The sequence below is a fragment of the Rhea pennata genome, chromosome 2 (genome assembly GCF_028389875.1).
Source record: "Rhea pennata isolate bPtePen1 chromosome 2, bPtePen1.pri, whole genome shotgun sequence".
NCBI classification, from domain to species: domain Eukaryota; kingdom Metazoa; phylum Chordata; class Aves; order Rheiformes; family Rheidae; genus Rhea; species Rhea pennata.
Window position 1 is genome coordinate 13,154,209 of NC_084664.1, and position 26,422 is coordinate 13,180,630.

Here is a 26,422-nt window from a genome sequence, read left to right on the forward strand (position 1 = left end):
ATTTAACTTCATAGTAAGTGAATAGTAAGATCTAATTAGATGCCTACTAACAGGATCTGAGGAACTGTTTGTTCCCAAAGTCTTTCTTTGTGTCAGGGACTACCTGAGTATCCAGATGCTACTCTTTATCAATAAAGGTATAAGATCATAAGATCAGTGATGTGACCAGTGTGACCATAGACATGTAAAAAACACAGTAGATCTTTTGGCTTGGAAACAAGTGGTTCAGGAAATATGGCTGCTAATATTTTCTTCTATTTCACTGTGATTCTGACTGCAAATGTCCATATTGTTTGAGCTCCTGTAATATGAGGTCTTCCACCCCCCACCCTCCATAAAACTGTGCCTGTAAGTTACTGCTGCAGAAAAGGCCTCTTTCTACTGCTTTATTACCTGTAACATGTCCTCAAGAGAGTATCATTTTAAAAGGCTTTAGACAGCAAATAAAATACCCTACATAGTTTTTTACAAAATCTATAGACTGTCTTTGTGGAGTGGGAAAAAAAATAGTTCTAAGTGAGCAAAGAAAAAGCTTCTGACCCTCTTTCACATATGCAAAACCTTCTGCTGTCATCACATATAGTTTTTCACTTTTTTTCCCCCTTCATGGTACAGTGCCTTTCATTTCTTCTAATCTGTATATGAACTCAGCTAATGTGTGATCCTGTTTCACCAACTTCTCTGAAGGTGTTCATGTGATATCACTGCTCACTGCTTCTTGGTTAATGGGCACTTACTTATGGTCAAGTGTCTCTAATAGTGGGCACTGTACAGCAAAGTGGTTGGTGGACGATGCCAAGAGTGCTCAACTGGGGGCTGATGATCATTTAGTGAATGTCAGTGATGGTGAAGCTCAATGCAAGAAATCTGAGAAAAACCCTACATGAAAACCATTATTTTTGTTTAACATTGTTTCCTCAACAGTGTAATAACAAGACTCTATCAAGTTTTTCATTTTTAATTATTAAAATTATTATCCACTTATCTTGTGAATATCACTAAAGACAGTAAAATGATTAAGTAGCACCATATTCTGCATGTACCATTGCCCCCCCCCCCAAAAAAAGAAAAAAAATAGAGAGAGGTGAGGGAGGAACCTGAGAGACATGCCCAGGTTCTTTCACTGAGTTAATTCTAGGCAGATGTTCTGCTCTTGAGGACAGGTTTACTTCAAGTCTGATGTATTCTAAGAAAAAAACACAAACTTTAGTTCTGATATCCAGATTTCTAGAAACACCATTGAAAGTCTAGATATGTACCTAGAAATGCAATTCCAGTTGTTAGCCCTCATTTTGTAACTGAATATCTGTTTGTGAGTGATTCAGTCCCACTCACAGCGGTGCCCAGCAGTTTGGAAAGTCTCTTAACAGGATATGACAATCTTGTCGTTAGCTGCCTCAGTAGACTCCAGGAAACAAATCATGTAGAATTTAACAGATCAAGGACAGCACCTGAATTTCACTTAGAAGTGAGCTGAAAAAAAGTGCAGATGCTGGCTAAATGAAACTGATTCTTCATAGATGAATAAATATATTTTGAAAAGTTTTATTGTGCTTACAGTGTGAGTGGTCCATTGACCACAGTGCAGTCATGCAGTATAGCACTCTTAATGGCTTGGAGAAATCCCTTGAAGGCTACATTTGACAGAAAAGATGATAAACGTTAGAATAAATGGAGGTTTAATGAAGCCTTGAGTCACTAATGACAATGAAGTTTTAGGAAAGGTTTAATTCCATCAACATATCCACAATTACACCTTCACTCTACTATATGTAAACTTATTTTAAACTATACCTAGCTACACTGAGTTTTTAATCTCATCACTCCTCATTAAGTGACTGGAACACACAGTCGAGGCACAAGAGAGATGTAGACACAAGTGTTCCTCTCTGATTCAGCAGCCTGTCTTCTATTATAAATCAATAGATACTAAATGAAAAAGTGTGGTAAAAACATGTTTTGGTGATTAAAATGAGAGAGATTACTGAGCACAGACAATGATTCGTACAGAATACCTGACCTGAGATCTTTCAAGGAGGGAGAAAAGCAAACCCTCTCACTGGTCTTCAAATGTCCCTGTCACCTGTTGTGACTGGTAGTTGCTCAAGCACCGTATGTGGAATATAAAAACAAAGTTAAAGGCCCTCATCAAATTGTTTTTATAAATGGCACCAGAGCAAGATGGTTGGAAACTGAAGGTCTTCTTATATTAGACTGTCATGCTGCATTGTAAGTATGTACTTAGGCCATAAAACCCCTGACAGCTAGAATTAATGGACCTGGATGGTAAGCTAGAAAGCGAGAAAACATACCAAAGATTACTTTTGACTGAAAAAATAGGCAGCGGAAAGAAGAAAGAGTGGCATATTTGAAGACACACTTCTTAACTCTCACCATTCTTTATTCACACTTGGAGATGATGGCTAGCCACCTGAGGCCTAGACCTCCTGCCTTCGTTCCTCCTGTGGGCCACCACTTTACAACGGAGGTAAGATGCGCTGGACAGTAGCACTTGTTTCAATTTCTGGATACCTGAATACGTGTAGATTACACTTCCAGCAGAGCAGTAAGTGCCAGAAGAGCCATAGAGGGATATTTTTTTACAATTAAAATTTCATTTTCTGTCTTTTTCTTTAACTCATGGAATTCTGACAGGAACAGAAATATTTTCTTCTTCGTTCTCTAGAAACATGCATTTTTAGCAGTACTGAGGTGGAAATAAATGAAACAGGAGGCCTAGTAGATTTAGAATACTCTGCGGGCAAGTATATAGGTGTCCGTAAAGTGCGATGAAAAACTGTGAATGGTAATTGACGCTGGCTGAAAATCGTCAATTCCAAAGCGATCTGTGGTTTTGGACAGATATCCAGCTGCGAGTTTCTTCTACACTGATTCAAAAAAGCTGAGTCTCAACTGCTATTGTGGCCCAAATGCGTCCAAACAAGTTGTCATATATGTGCTTGTCAAATACCCAACGTCCTTCACAAGTCTCAGGGATCTGTGAAGGGTAAAAGGGAAAATCTCTGGAAACCAAATCAAGCATCCTGTAAGTGTGGTTTCTCATGAAGCATTTAACTACAGGTGCAAACACTTTTTGTAGGATGATGACTTCATTTATTAGTGAAGAATTACAGTGTAATTGTCTTGTCATGTGAAAAGGTATAAAAGAGGTGCAACTGTGTTGACTTTGCTGTTAACAGGAAAAATGCTGGAAGAGGGGGAAATCTCTCCCTTTCACTGTCTGATCAGCTACATGCCTTTTTAATAGTAGTATCCTTCAAAACTAGTAACCCATTTTTGGTTAATGCAATTAGGCATTTTATAAGCTTTCGCTGGAGAATTCAGTATTCACCTCTAGATCCCACAATCTTAAGAATGAAATATTAAACACAGCAGTGAACATGACACCGTGACGCTTTCTTTTTTTTCTTTTTTTCTTTTTTTTTTTGGCATAAGTAATAGCACTCCTGTATCACATGCAGATGTTGAGATTGTTCAGATTGTTCCTTAATTTATAATTTTAAGTAATTCAGCTCCTATACTTCAAGCTCGGGACAAGGATACTCCTTTCATGCTAAATAAAGTAATCCTTCTTTATAAAAAGTATATGAAGCCTAGCTATTATGTATATATGAAAAATGTTTATACAAGAAAATAACATAGGACAATCTAAAGCAATGGATATTTTTATCTGTGCCCAGGCCAATTTGTGAAAGGAAATGACAAAAATATATTTTTCAAAATATAATAATCTATTGTTAAAATCTTCAAATTATCAATATTACTATCATTAATGTTGTTATTAATATAATTATTAATAATGATATATTGTGTGCATATACAATCTTTTGAATTTAATTACTGATTATTACTAATTAAATTACTAATTTAATTAATGAGGAAAATCCTGGAAATGATGGTGCGTAGAATGAGAAGAATGGCAGGGAGAAAAAAGAGGATAAGTAAAATTGTTTTTAAAGAAGGTAACTAAAAGTGATGCAAAAGCAGGAGAGTATGGAGAGGAGTAGGAGCTTGGAAGATAAAGCTGAGAATCTATTAATCATCTATAATATTGATAGTAAAGGCAATACTTTAAAGTCTATAATCAGAATTGATGTAGCCCACAAGATTTTTGATGGGAAATAACTATGAAAGCACTGACCATGAGTTTTTTTCCTTTTTTTTTTTTTTTTTTTAATCTTAACTGAAATGATTCAGTGGCAAGATCTGTGGGATTTTGATAAATCTCAGTTTTGCAGCTTGTTTATATCCTATGTGTAGAACTAAAAGAACGCTGAGAAATTTGCAAATGAGTTTACTTCGAGCTTCACTTTATTACAAATTCTTTAAAGTACTTCGCAGCAATTCTTGTATTAATTTGGATTTGTATTTTTTTGTAAAAATAATGCTTTATCAGAAGCATAAAAATGGATTATACTAATTTTCACTCCACTTACCTACTAGTAAGGACTCCCAAAGCTATCTTTAAACTCTATGAGAAACTCATAAAGACAAAGAGTTTATTCAATGTTAATTTTGAATTAGCACCAGAAAATGGTTTTACTGGGCTTATGTTGCTGTTATTTAAAATGATATCTGATTTTACTTCACATAAAATACATAATAGTGACTTTTAGAAAATTTTACATATGTTAAGGACTGAAGGCAATCTCAACATTTATTTTCAGAACAAGCAAATATACATAAGTAGTCAGTAGATTTTTTCCTATCACATCAGGGCAGAGTTATAAATAAACAGCTGAAAATGATGGTAAGGAAGCTAGTAAGGAAATATGTTACCTCTTCCTCCAGACAAGTCACAGGATTGCTCTAGCAGAGCACCAGCATGATTTGCTCTGAGTTTGTGTTTCAGAAGTAAGTGATTGAAAGAAATAAGAAAAAGTCAATACGTGAGTGTTTTATTTTTTCCCTGGATAGTGAGTCCACATGAATTTGTTTAAGCTGTCTACAAGATCCTGGCTATCCCGTAAGTAGCAAGACCTTATTCCCTGCACATGCAAGTTGCAGTCTTCTGCACCAGCATGTTAAGTCTGATGTCTCTCCCACCAAGTTGTTAGGCTGTGGCAGCTGCTCACTGGCACCCTGTGGACCCAGGTTCCACATGGCTTTGTGATGGCATCAAAGTTGCATGTTTACAGGAGTCCTCACTGAAATGAACAGAACACAAGCTCCAAGTTGAACATTTTATCTGGTTCCCACTTTCTGGACATGGCATAGGCCAAAACTGAGCCAGAGAGTGTGCCAGCAATTATATGGAGCTTGGTGCCACTATGCAAATCTGCGTGTTGATAATACATAACTTACTAATGTAGACAGGGGTTGGTTGTTCTGTGCTTCATCCCAGCTTTACATTGGCCTTTTTGCAGCAGCATGATGCCATTGACTTACATTCCACTTTGGTCTGCCATATGCTTCAGTTATTTTGCTTCCTGGACCCCTAATTCTCCATATAAATGACTATTTTGGTGTAAGCATGTAATGTCGCAGTGAATTATATCATTCTACCACCCTTCTCTGACTTTTTTTTCAATTTGCCAAGTTCATAGTCTCTCAATCTCAAAATCTGGCATGGCAATACTTTTGAAGTTTAACAAGTGTCAGATGAAATCGCTTAGCAAATTTGGATTGCATGGAATCTGTTCAGAAGTTCTGAATTTGGAAGCTGGGCTTTTTATATAAAAATCTCCTGTATTTATATTTCCAGAATCCCAAAGAATTTGATAACAAGGAGAGTTTTGAAATATCATTTTTTCAGGCTTATTGTATCTATATCCGTTTATAGTCTCCAACAGTAGACTTACTAATGCATATTAAGATTTCACAGAATCACAGTATGGTTGAGGTTGGAAGGGACCTCTGGAAATCACCTAGTCCAACCTCCCCGCTCAGCAGGGTCACCTAGAGCATGTTAGACAGGGTTGCATCCAGGTGGGCCTTGAAGATCTCCAGAGAAGGAGACTCCACAACCTCTCTGGGCAACCTGTCACTCTCACAGGGAAGAAATTCCCCCTCATGGTCAGACGGAACTGCCTGTGCTTCAGTTTCTGCCCATTGCCTCTTGTCCTGTCACATGGGACAACTGAGAAGAGTTTGTCCCCGTCCCCTTGACACCCTCCCTTCAGGTACTTGTACACATTGATCAGATCCCCCCTCAGTCTTCTCTTCCCCAGGCTGAAGAGGCCCAGCTCTCGCAGCCATTCCTCGTAGGGCAGGTGCTCCAGCCCTCTGATCATCTTTGTAGCCCTACGCTGGACTCTCTCCAGTAGCTCCATGTCTCTCTTGTCCTGGGGAGCCCAGAACTGGACACAGTACTCCAGATGAGGCCTCACTGGGGCTGAGGAGAGGGGCAGGATCACCTCCCTCGACCTGCTGGCAACACTCTTCCTAATGCAGCCCAGGAGACCATTGGCTTTTTGGCCACAAGGGCACATTGCTGGCTCACGGTTAACTTTTCCACAAGGAGTACCAGATCCTTCTCCTCAGAAATATGTAAAATTGATACAGTATTTATATATATTAAGGTTTAGAATATCAGAAATATTGCAATGTTTAGTACTTGATTAGATTTTCTAAATATTTTTTTTTCCAAGCTTTTGTCTTATCTAAAAATGATTAATTTCAGGAGAGAGTAGAAAGGCATCTCCCCAATTCCAGGGCATCTTTCCTAATAGTTCTTAAACCCTGGCTTACAAAATAGGAGGCACTAATATTCTCTGCAATATTTTTAACTTTAATACATTATTTTTTCCTGAAACACATTTTCTTAAAAGGTTGAATTGTTTTGTCTAAAACCTGCCATGCAAAGTTAATTCTCAGTCAGCCATCCAATATGGAATTACAAGATATCTTTTCTGCAAAGAACAATTACGGTATAATAAGTACCTTTTTTGAAGCACATCAGTTCCTCTTTGAAAGAGTTAGTTCCTAGTAATTTTGAGACCTTATCCAGTTGTCTCAAACCTTGTGGCATCCCAAATCTATGATTTATCTATCCATCCAAAAGCAACATTCAAATCTTCCATCCTAAAATAATCTTCTAAAATGAATACGTTGATCAAGTCCCTATAAATGAAGACTGAACATCCTTTACTTTCTTCCTACTGTGATTAGAGTGGAAGGCAGCACAGCATATGACAGTTGTCTTGCAAAATATTGTAAATATAAGATACAGCACTGTGCACATAATTCTCTAGTTCTTTTTTCAAGTGAAAGTGAGGGAATTCTCATTCTCTGTAGACTTTGATTCCTGGGATTAAAGCCAAATATTAGAAATTTCCTGCAACAGCTCCCCTGGACTTGACCTAGACTGAATGCATCAGATGAATCTGGTGATCTAATAGCTCCTACTCCAATTTATCACTGATGTGAAAACTGTTAGTCATGGCTTGGTACAGTGCATTTTGTTCAATAAGGAACACCAGGAAGCCTCACTGCCAGCCTCCAGGTAAGTTCCTTGCCAGCATACACAGCTACATAATGGTGTGATTTTGCTGCTGGCACAATGCTCCATTTTATTTTTCAAATGCCCCACCTGGGGTGCCTTGTTAACATGTGTTAGATACAGTGTTTTTCTTTTCTTATAAAAGATTGCATTTGGCTAGATGTCCAGTGGTTTTTGCAAGCATCCTTGAATGAAAGCTGTACTTTTCTGTAGTACAGGATGTATGCCAAGGAGACAACTCCTCTCCTTGCTGCTTCTCTTTGCTTCTGTGATGTCTCCAGTTAAATAATCACATAATAAAAAGAAACACTGATGGACTGCTTTAGAAGCTGAGCTATGGAAGTACTGGTTTTTTTCCAAATTCCCAATGCAGCAAAAAAGTATTTTGAGAGCTCCCTATCCTATAATTGATGATATACTATATGAGACTGATACCTACACAAAAACGGGAGGAGGCAGGCTGAAAAAAAAATGTTTGAAAACATTTTCACTTCAAAGCTTTATAACTGTTTTGACACTTCTTTTTCTTGTCCTTCTTCCCATAGGTGGGATCCTATGGGAGGTGGCAAAGTTGTCTGAAGTCTGAAGGGCAAAGTCATTCAGAAATGCTGGCAGGTCTTTAAGGACAGCATCCTCCAGGCACAAGAACAGTGTATCCCAACATTCAGCAAAAAAAGAGAGAATAGCTTGTCTAAGCAGGAAATTTATGAAGGCACTCCAATGCAAAAACGCAACATACAGGAGGAGGAAGCAGGGACACGCTACAAAGGAGGAATTTAGAAATGTTGCCCGGGTATGCAGGATGTTGTTAGGAAAATCTAAGCCCAAATGCAGTTGGGCCTGGCAAGGGACATCAAGATCAACAAGGAGAACCTCTATTACTACACTGGTAGTAAAAGGCTGAAAGGTAAAAATGTTGACCTGTTGCTGAATGGGGCAGGCAAACTGGTAACAGTGGACACAGATAAGGCTCAGGTATTCAATACCTTCTTTCTTCTACCTTTACAAGTAAAGCTTCCCAGGCCTCTGTGTTTAGAAGCAAGTTTCAAGGAGGGAAACTACCAGCAATGGATGAGGCAAGAGCGAAGGACTGCTTGCAAGAACCTGATCTGTACAAATCCCAACGTACTGCCTCTGAGGGCACAACTGGTAGATGTCCATATAAGGCTGTTTTCTATCACTTTTGAATTGGAGATCAGGAGAGATAAATGCTTCATCCGTCTTCAAAAAAGGCCAAGAAGACAACTCAGGGACCTTCAGACTAGTTAACCTTACCTCAATCCATTGGGAAATCATGGAGCGAGTCCTCTTGGAACACAAACTCCAGGTTCTCCACTGTTCCTTCTTTCCAGCCTTCAGTTTCCTCCTCTGGTTATTATTTGTGTCTGAAAACTATGTATTTTTGCTTAAAGAAAGACCTTATTAAAAATGTTTCAATTCATTTCTGCACAGTGGGCATTGGCCTAGGTGCTACTGGAATAGAGTCAAACTGCTGGGGTTTATTCTCTGACGAGACGCAGAGAAAAGTCACAGATCGAAAGACAGGAAGATGCTTATCAAAGGCCAGCCCTAGTGGTAAGATTCATTTGTGCTAGTAGGGATTGAATATTCTCAAATGAGGAATGGAACAGTGAGTGAGACAGATTTCCCCATTTCTACAGTGGTCTCTCTTGAACCTGAAAAATATGAAACAGCTCACCCTGCTCCTGGGGGGGGGGGGGGGGAGAAGGTTGCATCTCACAGTAGAAATGTGAAGAGTTAGGGCCCATGACTAATGCCTAGGGAAAGGTTCATGCTTTCACTCCATCCTACCTAGTTTTTCAGAATAGGAAAAAATATCAGTAGCAATCTGACTGCTCTCCTGCAAAATGAAATCTTCTATTTGAAAGTGTGCAAGCTGAGCTGCTTCTGACAGTTTTTTATAACTGTGTGATAGAGTTTACCATAATACCATATAAGACCCACATACAGCCTTTATTGCATCTCAGATTTAAATGTTTTGGCATGTTTTGTATGCCTTAATTATTCTGCTCTCTTTTAATCTGGGAGGTAGAGTGTTAACCCAGTGTGCTACCTTAAAATGAGCAAAACTAGAGAAACTATAAAAAAGCTTCAAAAACAAAAGAAATTATTTTTAGAAGACTGAAGAATGGTTTATAAGAACTGCATAGAGCTTCTCTTAGTAAATGTCGTAATAAAGGTTCATTGATTAAAAGAAATTGGCTCTATTGCTCATAATAGCATCTCATTGATTGAAAAGCATTGCCTGTAATGGTTTCCTCCGAAGCAGCATCTGTTATGTATTAACCTTTCAGCCTTCAGAATCATGGGATATGAATTCCATGCTCAAACTACTGGTCAGATGACCCATCCATGACATTTAATAAATTGCACCTCTGCACATAGATTCAGGATTTCATAAAAACAGGGAGAAATGCATTATAAAAAAGGCACATTCTCCATAACTTATGGTACAACTAAATCCTTTATGTTAAAACAACAAAATCTACTAAACTCTGAATGTAAAGTTTGTTTTATTAAAGCCATCAAACAATTTTTAAATTTGCCAGCCAGGTTTTAACGGTAAATAGCAATGTAATGATTGAACTTTAAATGGCAGAAAATCTAGCATGTCTGGTTTGTTGGGCAAAATCATAGAAGTACTAGACAGCTATAGCATATGGCTATAGGAATGCATCCATATATGTTCTGTAGCATAGATTTATTTTCCTAAATTAAAATACATACAGAAAATGGAATAATTTAGTATGATTATCAGAGAATCAAAATATTTTTCACAAGAAATGTACAGACAGTGACATTATAGAGATTTAACTTTTCTTGCAAAAATATGTTTTATATGTTCTTTTTTCATTCTATATGAAACTTATTTGAACTAAACTAGCTTTGCCAGAAATGTGATAGGGTATGGGGGATGAGGGGTGGAGTTGAGGGTTGGTGTTTAACATTAAATCTCAGTTTATTTTTTTATCTAATGAGATATTGTTCAAAAGGATTCACTGCCTCTCCTGCTGAACAGCTGTGGTAAAAACAACATTTTAACCCTTAAAGATATTTATATTTGTGACTATACAGTATAGTAACTAATACAAACCTATGTAACAAACTAACAAATTTATTTGAAATGAAATCATTTCATTAGAAATGAAAGATTTGCTGGGGATTCCAGTTCAGTTCATCAGAGTTAGGAGTAAGTGGAGTCTTACACTAATAGAGGCAAACAGTATACGTACAGATACTTTTTCAGTATCACTAGTGTCTGAGTAACATAATGGGGACATAAGTGGTTCAGGAATAAAGAAGATCAACAATATGTAGTTAATAGAGGAACATGCTTAGGTGCTCTTATGATGGCTAATACTAAATAGTGGGGATGAGAAAAGCAGGTAGGAAAAATAAAAAAAAAAAAAGGAGAGCATAAAAGAGTGGTACATAGGAAATGAATGAGAAAAATAGGAGTAGAGATGCAAAATCAGGAGTTATTAGGAGCAGAAAGAGTGAAGAAATAGAGTATCAGCAAGGAGGGTCACTCTATGCAGCTTCTTGTCAAGTAGATTATCTGTGTGCAGTGTAGCATAGGAACGGCTAATATCCAGCAGAGTATTCAAGACTCCAGCTAGGAGCTGCAGGGTGCTGAGCTCTTTTAAAATCCTAAGCTATTAGGCCCAGATAAGCAAAAGTATTTATATTCTTAGAGTGAGATTTAGGCTACTAAATCTAACAGTACCATCCAGACCACCTAATGATAGTTCAGTCATCTAAACTCATCAGTGCTCACTTTGCACATTGAAGTTTCCTGAGTGCTCAGGGTCATTCTCTATACCTAAAATTGTCTCCATCTTGAAAGGTCTGAAAAATCTGGTCATGGTGCAAGCTTAAAAAGGACCTAGAAATTAGACACTTCTCTTACAAAGTCCTCTAAGGATTCAGTGCTTAGAGTAGCCTATCACAAATCTACAGATTCGAATGCTTCACAAAAAACAACTGTACTGGCTATAACTTTTAAAAGGCATCTGGAGAAGGAGCAGATATGGAGTAACAGCTGTTGCTTCCCACATTTTAGTCCAGTGGAGAGCAACTGCTTAGAGACCAAGTTTCTGTATTGTCCTCTGCCTTGTGAGGTTCAAATCCACATACCTCATCTGCAAGAAGAATACTGCTAAAACTATCAATCCCATAGCGTAGTCTGGATATACGTCTATGTATGCATATGAATCTGTTGTTCCCTCTTACTAGGATTTGTCCCCCTATGTAGAATACATTTCAAGACATGCTGGGCCACAAGAGCGCTTGTTTCTCTGTAAACTACCTGTTAGGGTGCTTGCTTAAGGAGGTTAAGATTGTGGCGTGTTAGCTTGCTCCAAGAATAATATAATCATATTTCACAATGGAAGTTTTATTTGAAATGAAGAAGCACTCTTCAGAATATAAAATAGAATCCAGAACTTCCTCCTCCTTTCCCTTATAATCTGTAGGCTCCCGAGATGTGCTCTCACTCATGTATTGTCTTGGTGAGCACGTGAGGAGAAGAAGTAGAGCGGGGGGGAGAGCTGATATGATCTGGCTAGCATGATGACCCAAATTCCATATGAAATCAGTGATGAGAAGAGGGCATAGATAGACACTTGAAAGGAGTCATACAGTCCACCCAACTCAGATGTTTCTATTCATCGCAGAGGGGAATTGCACAGGGAAATTACATACCTCCACAGAGGAACTAACAGCAAATGTTAGATGTCACTGCCCCTACCACCACTCCTTTCACATAAGTACTTGCAGTCCCTCAGAAAGTAAGCAACAAGGGTATGGAATTTATTCTCTGTCTCCATGATACAAAAAAATCCTTGACCATGAGGTCCTTGGCTGCAATCTCCATACTTTCTCTTAAAACAGATTCACTGTGCAGCTAAAGGTAACGTGATTTTTCGCTAGATGTTAATGTATTCAGCTAGAGAGGTGTGGAGGTCTACAAATTTGGCTCATGTACTCATACTGATTTTATTTTAATTTTATTTATAAATTCATAGATGTGTTAATGTTAAAAAAATGTACATGTGTTGGAAGATTGCATCTAGAACAGCAGTTGTGATAGTCCTAGTGCCGTAAACAGTAATCCAGAAGCACAATCATCAAGTATGTCATTATATATTCATATATATATATATATATATATATATATATATATACACATACATACATATAAGTGTGTGTGTGTGTGTGTGTGTGTGTGTGTAGGACAATATTCATATTCCTGGCTGTCTAGATGTGCTCTTTCAAGACATGGGATGACAAATACATTCATCATAGTCTAGTGGTGAGTACATTTTTTTCATGTACAAGGAACAGGCATTCAATTTCATTTCTTTCAGAAGAAACTGAGATCCTTTTTCTTGGATAAATGCTGTATTATAAAAAGCCTGTATTGTAAGGTGAAAGTTCGGTACCATCTTTTACAAAGTTATGTAATTTTTGAGGTCTCTAGATGCCTATCAATACAAATTATAACAGAGCTTTGGGAAGGTAAATCACAGAGTCAAAGAAATCTTAAACGAATCACAGGGGGCTGTGTAGTCCTGCCTCATCTCAAAGCAGGTCTGTTGACTAGTCAGTGGCTTTGACCAGCCAAATCATGAAAACCTCGATGAGCAGAGATTCCCTCACATCTCTACATAATCCTAGACTGCCTTCCTACTGAGAAAGTTTTTCTTAATGTCCAATATGAATCTCTCAAGTTTTGCCACAGTTCCTATGGAGAATAAATTGGATCCAGCGTCTTTCTAATTTCTAATCAAATAACTGTAGAATATAATTAGACATCTCTTCTGTGACTGCCTCTTCATCAGTCAGCCTAAATTCCTCCACCTCTTCTCCTATATGCCCTAAAACCTTAATCTTTCCAGCAATCTCTTCCCTAAAAAAACCTATTCTAACCACGCACTGGTGTTAGTGAATTTATCGGTGTTTACACTGGGCAAGTAGTCCTAGAAATTATATAGATTCGGTTATTATATCAAAAACAAATGCATTTTAAACACTGTTTGTGAGCGGGGCAAGATGGATTGGCTTCCATCTTAGATATTTCACATTTTGTGAAAATCTGCTAGTTCATTGCAAGCAGCAAAATAACTACTTATGTGAGTCAGGTTCCGTTTCCCATTTATAAGGCTAGTAACAGGGTATTCAAGCAAATTGTACTGGTCTGCCAAATATACCCAGCTTCTCACAATACCATTTCCCTTGAAAAGGCAAGATCAGGCTGTAGAAACACAGTAAACAATTCCTTTCTTTCAGGAAAGGGGTCCACAGCTGTGATCAATATTTGCTGTCAGGGGACAGTCCTTAGAGACTCAGAGATTTATGGGTTATGAGAGCTTGTCCCTGGTTTATTAAAGCTCCTTGTAACAGTAGCCAGTTTTATTACACTCTTCCAAATCAGATATCAGCATGGAAAATCTTACATTTCAGCATACATACAGAAAATCCTGCTTTTTTGCTTTTAGCTGATCACTTCCAGTCTCTTAACAAGTTTTCCTCGTTAGTTGTGCTATTAAAGAGCTGAGAAAGATCACTAGGATCACATGAGAAATACTATTCCAGCAAATAAATCTATCATCCAGATTGGTTTCACACTATTAAATTAGGACCGTGAAACTTTTTTTTTTTTAATTTTACAAACATTTTGTACCCCAAATCTTTAACAAACCTTAAAAGGGGAGCAGTTAGTGTTAAAACAGCTACAGACCAAATCTATGAGTTTGGGATCATCATGTCACTGCTGATCCTAAAGGACAGCCAAGGAAGAAGCTTACAGTTTCTGAATGACCAGCGTAGAGAAGTGACAGATATAAATAGTTTCATGTGGTTATGCAGAAAGCAAGTTCAGGACTTGGGTCACATTTGCATCATGTGGTTAAGGGAGTTTGGGAAATTGATAGAAGTGCACAGACCTCTGAGGGGATATAAAAGGAATTCAGTGTCATCGTTGCAGGATGCTTTAGGGAGAGGGTTTGTGCATTATGATTTATTTCCAAAAACATAGTCCCGTGGTTTCAAACTAGGAAAGAACAGTTAAGTATTTAGATGGCATATTTTTCCTGGTTAGAGTAAACACCAAGTTTTGAGCCACAAGACAAGCATTTTAATGTGAGCAGTTAGAATTGTGTGAACAAATCTGCTTGTGCTGATAAGAACATTTATTATATGAGCTTCAGGTCTTATATTACAGGCATTATTGTATGCAGGACATTTATTATATGAGCTTCAAACAGAAACATTGAATATGTTTTTTTTTTATTTCTTTTGTTCCAAGTGAAAAAAACAAAAGATTTTTACTCGCTGAATATAAAGCTTGAGCCTTGCAAGTAAATGTCACAATTGCGAACACGCAAGATAGATAAAGTTTATTTGTGTACGACACTGATGAGTAAAGCCAGTCAGAAAACATTACAAGCCTCAATTTCTTCCACTGTTATTGATGTGTATAATTCTTCAGTATGGTTATTGCTAATGAAAATACATGGCACAGAACACATCGATATGACTCATCAAAAATCATTTTTTTTAAAAAAAAAATCACTTCCTAAAGAGGATGAAAAAGGGGGATGTATCTTTACCACATGGCAACTAGTCATAAATTCTGAAAGTGAAAGGACAACGAAGACCATCTCACGACCTCCAGCATAATGTACACCACAGAACAGGCAATACTTCCTGCACTGATCTCATTACTTGTACTTTAGCTGCAGGTGATCATTAAAAAAGAAAAGTAGACAAAATTTGAAGACTGCAAGAGATGGATTGTATACAACATCTCAAGGTAAGTTGTCCGCATAGTTAAATTATTTTATTGTTACATATTTTCACCTCAGTTCTAGTCTGAACATGACATATATCGGCTTCCAAATTATATATCTTATTATGCTTTTTTCTGGTAGATTAAAGATTCATCTACTATCAGAAATATCCTGTCTGTGTGGAATCAGATCAAGACAGCTCCTAATCTCTTAGATAAATTAAACAGATGGAAGGTTTCCTCATTTTACAGCAGGCTTTCCAGACCTTGAGCATTCTGGTAGGTCATTTCCCAAATACATTCCAATCTGTCAACATCATTTCTGAAGTGCGGATCCCAAAACAGAATATTGTGTTACGTTGATGGTCTCACGACTGCCTCAAAATGGGCTATTGGGAGGCATTCAGATACTATGGCTATGGAGTGGTACAAAAAGAATGAAAATGGAATACAATAGTGAAATTTGTGCTGAGAACCAGATCAAAGGTTGCGTAGTATCTAGATTGCAGTAGTTGGAGGGGCTTAACAGAGGCTTGGGTTTGATGCTGTTCCTCTACCATGTGGAATATAAATACCATCTTAAAAAAAAAAATGTCATCGTCAGCAATGCCAGATATTAGAGACCTAAAAATTGAAGTATTCTAGTGCCTTTGAATGTTTGAAAGACAGAGTTAGTTCACCAAAGAAAGAAGCTTTTGGATAGAATGTCAACAAATAATCTAACCTTTTTATTCAGGATGAGGTGGAAACACTGAATGATAGAAACAGGCTTTCAGGAGAAAATCATAGAGGAGAAGAACACAACCTGAAATATTTTTCTTTGTATATCAAAGGCAAAAAGAGTCAGATACTAAATATATATTTGTTTACCAAGAGCAAAGTTTCCTTTTTATTTATTTTTGTTTGTTTTGTTTTCTTTTTAATAAAATGGGGGAAAAATATTTTTATCTCATATGCAGTATGAGTCCTCTAATTAGTCTGAATGCCCCTAAAATTTCTCATCTATGGGTAGTATTTTTAACTTCCATAGATCTTCTCCAATTAAAAACTACTTTTATACTACCTGTAAGTTACATCTGTCAGTCTGGGGAACTAACCTTTTACTCATTTTCTCTTTCTTACTTAACCTTTTTATTCAATCATTGCAGTATAAAGGAAAGAAATAAGATTTTTCAAAATAGATAATGAGATACAGTGGGGATAATTTCACTTGTCTCTGACAAAGCCAGGAACACAGCTGTTATAGATAATTATATATGCATTTTTATATTAGAAAACAACCCTTAAACTTGGAAAGTTTCTTCTACACTTTTTGGAGTGTGAAAGCTAATAATGTCCTAAATATTATAAGATCATAGGGGACTTAATTCTTCTCTTATGTAAGCACAACCAACCTTATGCTTAAACACTAATGCAGGAAGCAGACTCCAGAAATGTGAAGAAATAAACCACTTGATTCACCAGCTAAAAATCATCTAGTCATATCTCACCCAGTCTGTTTTTTCCTATTTACATCTGTGGGGGAGTGAGGGGAGGGAAGGAGATATGTGGGCACTGATGGCACCTTTTATCTTTCTTCTTGTCTAGCAGTGACACAGTTTTCTCTAGCTGCTTTAAACTTAACCAAAAGAAAATATTTAACATTGGCACTCTCCATTAAATAACGTCACCCTGGTGTTCAGAACGTGAATGGGGCCAGCTTCCCAGGCAGTGGTGTTTTGAAGATTACACTGAATATCACACATATCAAGACAAATCTGGTGTGAATTTAACAAAACAGCGATACATGGTGTGGAGAACATTAAACTGAAACGATATTGTGTGTTCCTTCCTCATTATTGTAGTTCCCTTGAATAGCACCCACCTCTGCTTCCAAGGAAGGCGTTAAAAATAGCCACAAACTAATAGAATGACTACATAAATTCCGACTGTAGCATCTTGCATTCAGGTCCTGTTCCCATTGTCAATGGTAAAATTCCCATTGACTTCCAAAATTCTCTTGCTTTGCCCTGCAAATGAATCCCAAGCTGATTCCAGACTTCATTGTTTGAATATAGTAAGAAAATACTGTAAAAACCTATTAGAAATTACTCTATCAATTACTTAACTTTGCTTCATATTTCCCTGTATTATGATACCATATATTACTTTAAACAGGCTGAAATCAGGTGAATTAAAGTGATGAGCAGAAGCGAACTTTGGGATCCCCAGAGCTGTCAAATAGGAAAAATTGCCTTACTCTTTACTTCATTTTAAAAAAATAATATTATTATTTGGCCCTGAAGTATTGCAGCCATAAACTGATAAAATTATCCAGAAAGGCCTTAGAGACATCTGAATACTCCCAGTTTGAATAGCAATATGTAGCGGAATAAATTTACATTTTTAGTAGCTTAGTTCCACTTTATATAACCCCTAAAGGGCAATGTTGTTCAATACACTTTGTCAGAGCAAAATATGGCTGTTTAGTGTGTTTATTTAACCAGCTAATGTTCATGTGCTTATCTGCCACTTAAAGACACTAATGCTGCACTGAGCTTAATGTCATTTATTTATTATTACCTACAGGGAAAGGAAAGAGATTCTATTGCTTGTTTGAAAGTCTTTGCTAGAACGGTTATATGCAAAGTAGCTGATCTTGCACTGAGATTGGGGCCTTACTATGTACGCATTGCAGAAAATATTTTTACATGCAATAAAAGCTTCTTCTGCAATCAGTGGTATCGGACCTGCCTTTCACAAATACTGCTCACAGAGTGATCACTAAGGCTGTTCACAGAGTAATCATATGAAGCATGTACCATAAATCCTGCTTGACTGCACATGAACTTGTATCTCGAGGTCTTGACGGTGCATGTGACTTCCCAAACAGATAGACTGATCCTGGCATATTGCTGTAGCATGGAGTTGGGTACATATGTATTAAATTCCCAGATCCTCTACCTTCTGCAGGTGAGATGTAGCCAAAGTGGATGGAAATGACTAACTTGTACAGTTTTGCAAAGTTAAAATTTTAGTAGCACCTGGAGGATTCAGGCAGGCCTGAGAAATGCAGTCTTTAAAAGCAAACAAGCAGAGTTAGTCCTTATCTCATTAGGGTGCCTACTCCTATTACAGCAAAATGTAGCACACGGGCAAAAAGAGAGAGCAGCTAATTCTGGAGGATGAAACTAAACTGTTCATTGTAGAAGAGTGAATCCAGTCCATTAACTGCCTGAGTCATCTGGTTTGAGTAGAAATCCTTTACAAACAGAATGAAAAAAAAGATAAGATAAACAAAGGAAAGGATAATTTTCTGAAGATTACATTTTTCTTTATAAAATATTTATAATTCTTATATAATAATATTTATATTGCTGGAGTTCTATGGAGATTTAGGTTTACTCATGGATATCATGAGTATGAATACACTTGAGACTGTATTTACAAAAATCTTTAAGTTAGAATAAAAGCTTGGTAATTGTTATAATATGGTTTGTTTTTCACACAACATGCTTTTAAATCGATATACTTAGTATTTTTTTTAACAGTGAGAAATCTTAGTTAAAACAAGAGAGCATAGTCATTACTTTGCAGTGAGTATTTTTCACTTAAGTCCATGAGGACATTGTATGAAAACCTGCCAAAGTCTTACAGAGTACTAAATCAAGTAAGGTGTGAGATCTTCCCAGAATATTTGATTCCACAGGAGAAGTGAAGTACATTTCTACTAGACATACGTGACTACTGACAAGTTCAACCTGACATAGTTACACTGGTCTCAAGTTTGACCTTTTAAATTGTCTCTCTGGATAACCAATGCTTCTCATAGTTTGTTTTTCTTTCACTTCAGTCTATTTATTTTGGCAGGTAGTAAAACAAGCTATTGAGTACTGTCAACCTACTCCCCTCACTTATCTATAACATTTGCTTGATTATAACCTGTTATTTACAATGACTCTCCCCTCTAGCTCTCATAGAAACACAATGCACTTTACCTCGGTGACTATGCAGGAGCTGTTGCAATTCATCCTTCCACCCAACAGCAACCTTCAAAGAATGTCATACCACTTGGCAGACATATCATCCAGTATCTCTCTTCATTCCACAGATGTTGGGTCGAATTCAGCAGGCACTTACTACATGAAGCACATAATGATGAGTCTTGTCAAAAGGCATCACCACTTATCACCACTATTCCAAAATACACACCACTGACAATTTGCAGTTCCTTAGGATAAAGTTAAATGTCTCCTTTCTCTTGGTCATCTGCCTACTGAAAGGCTCCAGAATGAAAGGAGGCAGAGAGTAATCCACATCTTCAGAAAGTGATTGCTGGCTTCACAAATCTCTTTGTGCCCATTGCTGACTGGGAGGTAAAAGTGTTTCCTTGCACATTCAAGCAAGCAGGCACAAGAGTAAGGGTCATCTTATCACATGCATCATTTTGTAGTGCAGAGACTGATGGTTGAGCTAATTATCCTAGGATCCTTCCCTAGTTGGGGAATACCTAGTCCATAGAGCCAATAGAGTCAGAATTCCATTTCCTCCTATTCCAAGGGAGACAGGTAAAATAAGTCACACGATTTACAAGCTAAGAGTGATCATGTCTCATTGTAGATTTTGAAGAGACCCCAAAGATATTAACTTGTACATAGATGTCCACAATGTAGATGTCAAGGTAGGAATTAGCTGCCTAAAAGTAACTGTCTAGTGCCTTTTGATATTGCTGAAAGCGTGCTGTATCATGACTGTCAGCTCCATATGGATCTGTCCCCAGGTGGAGACTTCAGTCATGTCACTACATTCCTCTGTTTAGGTAACTGGACTATATTCTTAATGTTCTTAGAAATTTATTCCTCAAGTGCTAAAAGGCATAGTCTCTGCACATCTTTTTAAATAACTGACCATCACAATGATTAGTCATTCCTTGACCTGCTGTAGGGGAACATATTCATGTATTGATAAAGTCTTTGTTTGGCCTTCTGTAAAAATAGGTCTATATCCAATCAATAGCCCTCATATGAAAATTCAATCTGCACAAATATACCAAAGATATCCTCTTCACTACCATCTTCTGAGAAAACAGCACCACCTTCCTCTATGTATCACAATGTCAGTGTCAGGAATTCTGATAAGTGGTCTATCAACAGCAAACACGGTAAGAAAACAAACAATAAATTGTAGTAACAAACATTTAGGTGGTATAGTATGCTTCTTCTAAAGCAAGGAGTATTCTGGTCAGAATTGGTCTTTAAAAATGGAATATGCTCTGCAAAGGCCTTTGATGTCCTGAATTTCTGTCACTTTTATCAGTCAGCCCAGATCTGTCTTGTGCCAACAAGTTAGTACAGCACAGAGAGCCAGAACATGATATTTTAACAAGACAGTACTTTCTTTCTTAATTTCCCATCTTCTTCCATGACTGAATTGGTATCCATTAGTTTGATATATTACGTATGTCAAGAAAACCAAAGTATTTTACTCACTGACTACTCATGCAGAATGATACTGCTTCCAGCACGTGCCCTACTTAGTCACATAAACTATGACGGTCCCCAAGCAGGAGACAGAAGCAGCAAGGGAAATATGATGGGATGCATTTTGGCAAAGGAGATCTTGATCCCTTACCTCTGCAATATGATTCTACAATAGGAGTCAGTTAGCTGTCAAATCTTCTAACTTTTCAGTTCAGTTCTCCTTAAGGGAATGGCAAAGTCATCTGAGGAAGCTGTGTCATGGCTGGTGTCCAGGATATGGGAAGAGGATGAGATTGGTATTGCATGTGTGTCTCCGTGTGTGCATGTATGTTTCCATCTCTCTCATTTGCTGTATCTTACAACACTCATGCTGCGTCCATGCATGTGGAGTGAAGTGTCCTCTATATTATGACTACCATGTTCAGTTCATACTTATGCTAGCTAAACTAATGGATGCTAGGAAAGGACCACAGGAATCTGATTCTTCCCTCTCAGTTGCAGAATCCCTGGGCTTATTATTTATTATTTGTGATAGACTGCACACAGTACATCACAAGAAAATACAGACTGATGGCTGAATTTGAAAAAAAAATAGAGTTTTGTAGATACTCCAATTACAAAAGACTCTACCTTAAGACTGTGTAACACAGAGGAGTAGTAGGAGCTTTCAGTTCAATAACATTAAATCAATGCAATTAGAGAGAACAAATTAGATCAATGTAACATCCTGATGTAGACATGGTCTTATTGTTTTGCTGATGAAAAAAAAAAGAATTCTTTTGAAAGAACTATTCATAAATTCTCACATTGAGAAAAGGAAAGACATATGATCGGATAAAAAAAAAAAAGTGTCTTCTGTTCATTACCTAAAAGGTTAGTAATAATTGGTGGGTCCATCATGTAAACACTCTCAGAACTTGCCATATGTTAGTGCCAGTAATGCTACTTTTGTTCAGACTCACTTGGCATAAGGATAAATATGGCAGAAAATATAGGATATTTTTTCAACTAATAATTGTTCACAGTTTCATCACCTACCCTCCCTCCTCCTCCCTATTAAAAGCATTTTGAAACTTCTCCATTCAAATGCAGATTATGACTACTATCTCAATATTATATGCACTCTTTTCATGAATAATTTGCAAAATATAAAGTCTAATCTTTTTGTGCTTGGACTGACACTTAAAAAAAAGTCCAGTGATTACTGCAAAAATGCTATTGCTCGTGTAGTTATAACCCCTGGAGGCTTTATGTGGCAAATGGACCTGCTTGCCTACATGACATGACATTTCTGCTCAAAGGAATCATTCTCTTTGGAAACAACCCTGGATCCAGTTATTTTTAACACTTTTTAAAACATAAATGTAGGTAGAAGCACCAATTCTCCAGTAGGATTTGTACAGGAAACAAAATATTAGAGAAATAAATCTCCTGAGAAGTATGTATGTATATGTTCACATCGTCATTAGCTGCAGATAGCTTAAAAGCTGGATTTCCATCTATACTTTTCATAGATGTAATAAAGTTTCTAGTGGCCATCTTTTTTTCATAAGAAACATGGAAATACTGAAGCTCTTGTCTTCTGTATTTGCCTATACACTGACCTGAGCAGCTACCAGAAGTTCCAAGATTCATTTCTCCCATAACCTAGCTCCACAAATCCATACTGCTACGTCTAGGATCACCGAAGACAGGCTAAATCTGTTATTTCTATTCTACAGGCAGTTTGAGCTCCTCCTGGGTAGGAATCCTATTTGCACCATGGTGGTTGACAGTGGGACCCTCCAAATAGAAATGGTGCAGTAATATGACAGTGCCATCAGGACAGAAGATAAATGGATAGAAACAACTAGAAACTGACACTTTATAGCCCTACTGTATAGATAGAGGGATAGATAGAGATCTGAGTCCATGCTAAAGAGATAGCATAGATAAAGGATTTTTTCTCAGGCATTCCTTGAGCACGGGTTTGTATCTGCATGATACAGGCATTTAAGAAAATGAGCTGCAAAAAAGCCAGGAGAAGAAAAGGCTAAGGGGAGGAAATTAATTGTTGCTTTTATCTCTCTAACAGGTGGCTGTAGAGAAGATGGACCATGACTCTCTGCGGACAAAGAGGACGAAGGAATCAAGAATAGAAGTAAAGAACAAAAGTTGCAGCAAGGGAAATTCCAATCCTATGTAATAAACCAATAATACAGTGTAGGTTGCTAAATACCGAAACAGGTTGAGGAGAGCATGAAGAATCTTCATCCTAGGAGATTCTTCTCATTCCTGTGTTCAGGGATCATTTGGACTTCATTGGACACCATCCCGAGTCACCTGATATGACTTTGAAACTAGACTTGTTTTGGACGGGGCTTGGACAAGGCTCCAGAGTTCCCATCCAGCCTGAACTGTCCTGTGATGCCATAGACTTTGATTCATGCCTGAAAGATAGATGTAGTCTATCTACTGAAGAAGATTATATCTGCAACAGCAGACGTAGCACTCCGCTTGCCACTGCTTCCAAACCTGATGACATACCCAACGTATCACAGGCAGGTTTGCCACAGAATTTAAAGACTTATAATCCTTTATTATCACTGTTTGATATATCTGACATCCTTTGTGAGCTGGCAGAAGAAATTCTGTGCATTGTAAATCTTTCCTATCAACATTTTCATACATTCAGATTATGAATTCTGCGAAGGAATGCTTGTTACACGGTTTTGACCCAGCACTGTTTAGAAACTATTATTTAGCGGTTGGCACCAACTTCTACATTTTGTTCTTTTTTGCCTGCAATCTTTTGAGAATGCTAGGAAAAATAAACCTTTTGCCACAGCTTTTGAGTTTTTAGAAATGTTTCACAAAAACAGCATTGCATCTGCTGAAGAAAGTATATGGTGATATTATGAAGTACTGTTAAACTATTGTATTATGAAGTACTGTAAGAAAACACTAAAGATGAACAACATTCTGATTTCTGCAATTACAAATACCCAAATATAACCAAAGCTTCAGGAATGGAGGGAATTTCACAGGGAAGATATTTTAATAGTTTAAGAAAACAACCCCAGCACCAACAACATCCACTATCAGTCCACTGCATATAGTTTGAATGAAATATGCAAATTATACTCATCTAATAAAAGCTATCAAAATCTAGTAGAATAAAAGCATCTAATTTTCTTTTAAAAGTTACATACCACAAGTAAGTATCATCTGCTGTACTCTACTAAATACAGTAGCCTAGTTACGTGTTCCTGATTTACAGTTGTGATGTGCTGGGAGTGTCCTCCACTTATTTTACCTATGGGAAGGAGAAAAAGGTTTCCCTATCATGTTTTCATATGTGTTTATATTTATACAGAAAGGTTACTTTTACCTAGAAATTAAATTGCAGGAGAAGGCACAATCTGAACCCTCCTGAGCCACTGGGCTCATTCAAAAGATACCCATGCAAGGTTACTTGTTTTTGAACTTATTCTTTCTGTATCATGGTAGTAATATTCACTCTATAAACTACAAATCTGATGCCTCATTAAAACTGTATTTTCAGTTTGCATGTTTCAGTTAAGTGACAAATCTGTCTCTAACAATACTGGCTTTAAAAAAAAATCTTTTTTTCCTTATTTATAGAAGAGAAGGATAGCCATATCTCTGTAGATGATTCCTAGGTTTAAAAGTTATCTACTGATATTATTTAGTTTTTGCTAAAAGATAGCCACCACCTTTTGGATGCATATGTGTCTTATCACACAGACTGCTGCAGCTGACATCTAAATACCCCAGCCAGAGATCAGGCTGGCAAACCAGGATAACCACCGCAAAATTAGGTTTAAAAAATATATTGTCTCGCAGTGAATCCCCCAAACTGCTGTCATGTTCTGGGCTTGATCTGTTTTCTTCTGTAACCATTTGCCATCTGTTTTGTTTATCATGGGAGACGTCTTGCAAAATTAGCACTGTATCCCAGGTTATAATATTCTAGAGACAGCATAGCTGTATCTGTGATAATTTTAGATTACAGGCAAAACCGTATTTGTAGATAAGAATAATAAGGCTAGGAAAAGTAGGTAATCTTTAGGGGGAAAAAAAACGCATCTTCAAGTCTCAAACCAAAACAGCAAATTCAAGTTCAAATACAAGTAAAGGAGAACTACTTGACATTTAAATAGGTATATACATAAAGATCACCTTTGGTTCCTGTGCAAGAAATGGAGTGGGAAGACAGCAGTGATACTGGCTACCAAGAACCACTCAGTAGTGATGGTTTATGATGCATTTTAAACTCCTTTTCCACCACTAACTTCCCTATGTTACAGAGAGAATAAACTACATTTCTCTCCTTTTCCTTTAAGAGATTAATTCTGATCAACTGCCCTCTATTATATTTACCTTTGATTTCTGATACTTCTATTTTGAAGAAGGTCTGCAAGCTGAATACCCGAAAGCTTGTCTACATTTCCAACTATGCAAAATGTATGATTAATAGAAGAGTTGTACAACTGATCCTTGTAACACATGACTTGCCAGGAGAAGATTTTGCATTGTCTGTTCACTGTGCTTTTAGGTTGTTCCCCACCACCACCACCCATGAAAATATTCCTGAATTACTCAAGTTGTGGGACTCTGAAAAGCATGTTTCTTACCTGTTTTAGAGAGATTTATTTGATGCTCCTCCTATATTTCTGTTCAGTCCATCCATATGTTCATCCAAATGTGCTCATCTTCAGCCTCTCACAATTGCTGATCCACCGTCCCCACCAAGATTCTTCAGTTATAAGAATGGAGACTTGAACTCTGCTTTCCTTGAAATTGCTCCTTGTAGACACAGAGGTTAGAGAGAATAATGTGAAGTTGAACACAGAAATGGGAAGAAGGTTTGAGTACAAAAGAGCCTTTTCCTTCTGTGCTGTCAATCCTCACACTGTCATACTCCAGGAAAGTAGAATAGCCAATTTCATGGGAGCAGACAGGATGAGAAGTGCCAAGAGTTTTGGGAAAAAATGAATAGATAACCACAGAGCAGCCACAGAGACATGAAGAGAAGATTGTGCAGTTGATAAAACCTGTTGACATTAAAACTGAAATCAGAATAACTAAGGTTCAGCATTCTTGTGGCAGCCTCCAAATGATTTGAAACTCAGGATTTCATCCCTGCTGAAAGCTGGTCAGTGGTCACTCTCCAGGTGGAACAGCATGGTGTTCCCATGATTGCTTCTCCCTACTTCAGCAGCACGGTTGGTAAAGGCCTGTGTTATGTAGTCGAAGATTTCAGACCTGCTGATAAAAACTACACGAGTCAGTACATTTCTGTGTCATGTTTTCATACCATTTCCATCTAAATTATTATAGACCGGATTGATACTGACAGGACAATCAAAATTTTGATGGCCTGACTTTTAAAGTAGGGTTTCTTTGTACAACAGTTTATTATATTATACTTAGTACTATTGACTTAATATAATATCTCCATCATAATATTACAATAAATTTATGATTTTATACTAATATGAGATATAATAATCACAAGTTTTTTCAGAGTTCAGTAAGAGTCAAGGAATGTATGGACAAGGAAGTGTCTATAAAGTATTCATGCACTTACAGCTATTTATGTATGAAAGCATTCTTAAGCACCTAAATCTCTTCTCAGCTCTTCACAAGTTTAGCATGTTCATCTGTTACTATATTTCAAGTATT